Source organism: Apostichopus japonicus, chromosome 9, assembly GCF_037975245.1.
Source record: "Apostichopus japonicus isolate 1M-3 chromosome 9, ASM3797524v1, whole genome shotgun sequence".
Taxonomy (NCBI): domain Eukaryota; kingdom Metazoa; phylum Echinodermata; class Holothuroidea; order Aspidochirotida; family Stichopodidae; genus Apostichopus; species Apostichopus japonicus.
In genome coordinates, this window is record NC_092569.1 from 26,351,097 (window position 1) to 26,357,167 (window position 6,071).

The window sequence follows — 6,071 nt, forward strand, 5'->3', positions numbered from 1 at the left end:
CACTTTTAACCATCTTCATAGAGTGATGTCCAATAAAGACACACATGTAGTGACTTTTCATTGGTCATTATGTGGCTGACGTATGTAATGTTTCATGCATATTCAAGATCAACGATTGTGATTATACAATGTGGAAGTTATGTACACATTTAGTGTTCAAATCATATCAAATATCAAGTGGTAACTCTGGAAGCCGCTGAGTGGTCGATTGGTAGACTATACCTATACAATATGAATATTCAATGAAATTTGCTTAATCTCAATTGGCTGTTTGTCCCTCCAATACCCAGTTAGATTGTGCCAGCTTGTTAGATGTCAAGGGTTAATTATCTTCTTTCATATGATACGTCTTGAAAAAAAATTTTGTTGTTGCTATGCAAAGCAAAGTCACATATTCCATACCCTTCGAGGTTTCTGCATTCTCCGATTGATCAATTTTCCTACTCCTCGGGTACCACGTTTCTCTTGAAAAGAGGACAAAAAATGTAAATGACGTTTTCAAAAACATTTGTATCCGCGTACTTCGTAAAGGGTTTCAGAGATGTTGTGATAATCCTTTATGGTAGCTTATATATGAAAGACTTCTGGTGATCAATAGGCAGGGGCGCAACAACTGTTTGTAGGCCTACTGGGGAGGGAAGCGGGGGGGGGGGATACGATGTTAAAGTTTACATAATATACAGTAATACCGCCTGAACATTGGAAATCAATATGAGTTTTCCGTAATTGTGTTACACTCGTAGCCCCAGTCCCCTGACATTGTGACTATGTAAGAGATGTTTGTTCACGAGGGTAAAACCAAACTACTTAGCTGATCCGCATACAACCCCGGTCCCCCTAGCAAGGAGACTGTGACTATGTGTGATCATACCGGTCTTACGTCAAAGCAGGAACTTGCTACAGACACCTTGGTCAAAGTTACTATCACGAATCCCTTGCAGAGGGAATAGATACTACACATGATCAGGTTAAAGGTTGGTGAACCACCTATACTGTTAAATATTTACTGGTGATCACATGATCTTAGCCAATAAGCTTACAGGTATATATGTAGCTAGTCGTGCACAAGATTTCAGAGGTGGAAGCCGGAGGGAGATGGGGAGTGGGAGGGGGTGGTTCTAAAATTCTTCCGACTGATTTAGGCAGGGGCATAAAAAGGAAACAGTGCTGCACTTGGTCTTAGCCAAAAGGTATGATAACCTCCAAAAACCTGAGCACAACTCCATTACGAAGGGAACAGTTCTTTTTCGTGTTTATTCAAGGGAATATTAACCAAAGCGACAGCTAGTTCGAGGTGGAAGTCTTCTTTGAACGTCTACGTCACAATGGTATTATAAATTATTAGCTGGGAAGATGAATAAACTGTGCGGATCTGAAAATGAGACAAATAGATTGTACACAATATGTTTGTAACCACTGTAATAGGATCCAATCGACAAATATGGTTCGTTCAATATCAATTTGAATATTCATATTATCGAAAATGATCAATTTAACGTCATTGACGGAGATATTATCAAGACCAGTGTAAGAAGTGGAGAGATCAAAGAATTACGTAAGCACAACGAGTAGAGGGGAAGTCTGGTGGACGACGGCTCAGTCCTCATGAGATATTAATCGGTCGTTGGCTGGTATGTTGGACGATTGTTGGTTTTTAAATATGTAGATTTTCGTGTTTGGTCGTCTACTGGTGATAATGCTATCCAAAATTGTGTACCGACTATAACTATCAATCAGCTAGCTAAACCGTTACAATTTTCTCTTGTTATTGAACAATAACGAAAATGAATTTAAAATCAACACCAAAATTGGCTTTTTAGGGAGTGTTTCCTTTTTAACAAAGGAGTTATTAACTATTGGTGGCGATATATGGTTTTCTTCTTTTCAAATTTAGAGACATCTATTTTGCAAAGAAGAGTTATATTTTGATGTTTTTTGCACAATTGGATATGAACAAGTAATGTTTTTCTGTTTTAATTTTTTATCTCTTTACGGTGGCCCTGAAGAGACATCCGAGTTGTAGACTCACTGTTTACCGCTTAACTTGACGAAAATTGTCAAATTATCGAGTTGGTGATTTGCATGTATACTTGTTAACATTTACAAAAAAATCGACATTTGTCGAGATGACACGTTACGATAACATGACATCTTGAAGAAAATTGTAAATTCGTAAATTGTCGAGCTGTGGCGTTAGATATGTAAAACTTGACAAACACGTCAATAAACAAGCTAATTGATGACTCGTCAAGTTACAGTTAACATGATATCTTGACATTACATATCAAATTGTTGCGATATCGCGTAACTCATACCAGGGAATTGTTCCCTGCTTATACTTTACACGATAGGACTATATACAACTCATTTGTCCTCTCAGAACTACCGTACTTTTCAGAATCACTTGAAGGCCTACGTGTGCAAACAATTAGAAAGCGGTGGCGATGACATTTATGTATTCATATACCTCTTTTGTGTTTGAATGTAGCTTAAAACAGTTGCACGTCAAATTGATCGAACACTAGGCCTATACTATTAAATGAAAGCTCTAAATTAATTTCTAGTAAAAAAGGGCAATTTAGTGTGTGTTAATGATCGCCACAAACGGTCGTAAAATATTCCATACTGATAAAAAATGAAAGGTTAATCAGAATTTGTTATTGATGTTTTTTGGAGGTTGTTATGGTAACGGATTTTATTTTCTCTGATACTCCAGTCGGCGATAGATTTAATATTAAATATTTCATATTTCATATTATAAATTAATAAAAAACAGAAAAAATAAGGCTATTCCAGTTGAATGATTATTTTGGACTGATGAAAAAGGAATAAATTATAAGTTTCCAGGTGAAGTTTGAATTCATTTCCTAGGCAACGTTTATCAGTTAACATCAAATTGATAGGACCAAAAGTGAACTTGAAGCAAGCAGATGTGATGTCAGAAGTACACTGATAAATTTGATTCAGGTTTATTGTTGTTGCTGTAGTTGAAAGTTACAAAATATTAACTTCAAAATTGTGTTGCATTTGAAAACGAATACAACACAGTCATTGGCATAATTGTTAACTTTACATCACTTAAGGTAAATTTGGAACCTCCTGTCTAATCCAAACTCAAAACAACAAAGTGAAATTATACAAAGGAGAAAAAAACAAACATTTTGAAGTCTGCAATTTACATGTTAGTCCTAGGCAAAGGCTTCTTGTAAGTATGTAGAATCAAATTATGAAAGAAACAAGCAGCCGCTTCTTTGTGGTGAAAAAACGGTAATTATTAAATTTTTAAATATTTTGGGTGTATATTTCGGCAATGTGATGTCCCTACTAAAAATTCCATACATATATAGCCGCTTACTTTGTTATTGTGATCTGCAACTGGTGGAGGAAGGGGGGGGGGGAGGGGTGACCCAAACTTCCATCGTATTTTAAGTGGTCTACTATATATATATCCTTGACTATTATCAGTGTATTTTTGTAACAGCATATCAAAATTAATTCTGTGCATAAAGTTACTCTTGCAACTTACGGACTGTAAGAAGTCCAGCAAATTTAATTAAAGAGCATAAACTGTTCAAATGATCACTTCTAAAAAAAAAAAAAAATGGCAAACTAAAAGTAGTATAGAAACACATCCTGCACTGAAAACCGTTTCTGTTGTAAAATTATCAAAAGTAATTTCATGCCTCATGTCAATAACAGTTATCGCAACAGTTTGAGGACAAATCCATGCGTTATCGTGTTCAAATTGAGACAGTACATGTTTTAAAGTAAACCTTTGTACATATAATAAGCAAACAACAATATTTTGTTCCCCAATCCTGATAACAGTTATAAGGGTCACGTGATTACTTTGATTTCTTGATGCGAAATTCCCTCTAAAAATAAAACAAATCGAGAGAATTCGAATATTTTATTCTCGATTGTTCAGCTTGAGATATAATACTCTACGTAGAATATCAGTTAGCAGGACCAGCCCTTCCCCTCAACAGGCAGAATTCTCCAGAAAAATATCTTAGTATGCCGGTATATATATATATATATATATATATATATATAAATAAACAACATGCATATGCGGTTAACCTAAACAGGTGGGAAATACTTCAACATTGTTTCAAAACTTTCAAACTATAACACTATTTTGAATCTAAGAACACACGGTCACCCTTTTACCGAAATTTCTCACACCCTTCTTCTTACACCCACCACTGAGCGACTTAGTATTTTACACCCCCACCCCCCGCTCCCCACCGTACAAGTAATGTGTTTACGTCCGTCAGACAAGATACTCATATTTACCATCTAGTAGTTCACAGGTTCTATATATATATACATCCGTGGCACACAATCCTTTCAAATATTCACCAAATATCTGATGCACGTGAAGGGCTTATAAACAATTGAAACTAAAGTAAATAGCTCTCGTCATGTATTCACGAAGACCTATTTATTAACTTTACGAAGGATTTTTAATGATATATCTGATATAAATGTTGATTAATGTTTACGATGGGTAAACCAAACGACTTACACAGCGAAAAACACAATGAACGTTTAATCCCCGTTACCAAGGAAATATGTTGTTAAACTGTGAACGAAGGAAATCATTGCAAATTATTAGCTGCATTGTATTTAAAGCCACACTTGTAGAATACCATTTGGTATCATTTTTCTGGCGGAAGATTGTATCGTTGCAAGGAACTTTGTAGTGACGACTCAAATTCTACCTTTTCCTAAGGCTTGAGTTATTCTTATATCTCAAGTGACAGTATCTCTCTGTGGACTTTATCATTATTACTGTAACAAGAAGAAATATGAAGCTTTCTAGAGCTACCATTATCAAGCTGTTGATGGTTCATCTTGTAACTACTGCTTTGACGAAAGGTGAGCATATTTCTTTATTTGTTTTATTTTTAATCGAACTTTCGCAAAGTAGAGTGTACCTCAGTAAGCCGGGCCTAAACTTCCCAGAAGTCATCAGTTGCAAAATGTATAAAAACATATATTGGTTGAAAATATGACAGAAAACGAGCAGTAAATACAAAAAAAAGCAATACTATAAAGCTTACAAAAGTTGACTTAAAATGGAGCAAAACATAAAGTAAGACCCCCCCCCCACCCAAAAAATGAAATAAAAACAGGTGAAGAGACAAACAACAATAAGATAAAATTAAAAGAGTCATATCATATCCTTAATTAAAACGGTTTATGGTTGCAGCACTCTTAACATTATTGGGAGATGGTTCCATTCTTTGGCCCCAATATAAGAAAACCGTCTTTTATTAAATTCGGTTCCCTCAACCGAAGAAAAAAGCAGCAAAAACGATAATCAACCTACACTCCCTACAAATACACACACACACATTTATATATATATATATATATTATATATTTTATATAACAATCGAGAAGTACAATCTCGCCCATGTTCTAAGGTCGCTGTTTTCCTTATTTCTATCTTTTTTTTGTTTATTGTTCGGCAGACAGATTCAATATTTGTATACCGTACCGTACGTTCAATCAACTGTGTTGGGAATATTTATCGTGATCTTATAACTTTCAGAAGTGTTGCTTTTTAAACTGATCATAAACGTCTGTTAAATAGGCCTATACTGTAACTATATATCAGCCGTTGTCAATCTTCAAAGATGCAAGAGCATATATATATATATATATATAAATATATATATATATATATATATTCATATAAATATATATATATATATATATATATATATATATATATATATATATTCATTTGCCTTTGTTGTTTACTTCCATTGCATTAACATAAAGTCTGTTCAAAGTATCTCTTTCGAGATCCGGCTTTAGGAATCACAAATGATTTCGAGTTGGTTAGCATCATGTTTGATCTCTAGAGTAAGACAAAATATGTCACCAAAAACAGAACTAGTATTGTTCGATACAGGTGACAAACGCCTACAGTGGAATTACGACCTTCCTTACCGGTTTCGAACCTCTGGACATACAATCAGCGTCCATAGCCTAGTGGTTAGGGTGTTCGTGTACAGAGCGGAAGGCCCGTGGTTCGAATCCCGATGGAGGCTGAA

The 6,071-nt window shown here is 35.0% G+C and overlaps 1 long non-coding RNA gene across 1 annotated transcript in view; it reads left to right on the forward strand.

The window, feature by feature from the left end:
* The first annotated feature begins 4,605 nt into the window (after nucleotides 1–4,605).
* The window catches only part of LOC139974350 (uncharacterized), a 4,408-nt gene continuing 2,942 nt past the window's right edge, over nucleotides 4,606–6,071 (forward strand). The window contains exon 1 of the long non-coding RNA XR_011795455.1: nucleotides 4,606–4,884. This is a non-coding gene — a long non-coding RNA (uncharacterized lncRNA). The remainder of the gene's footprint in view (nucleotides 4,885–6,071) is intronic.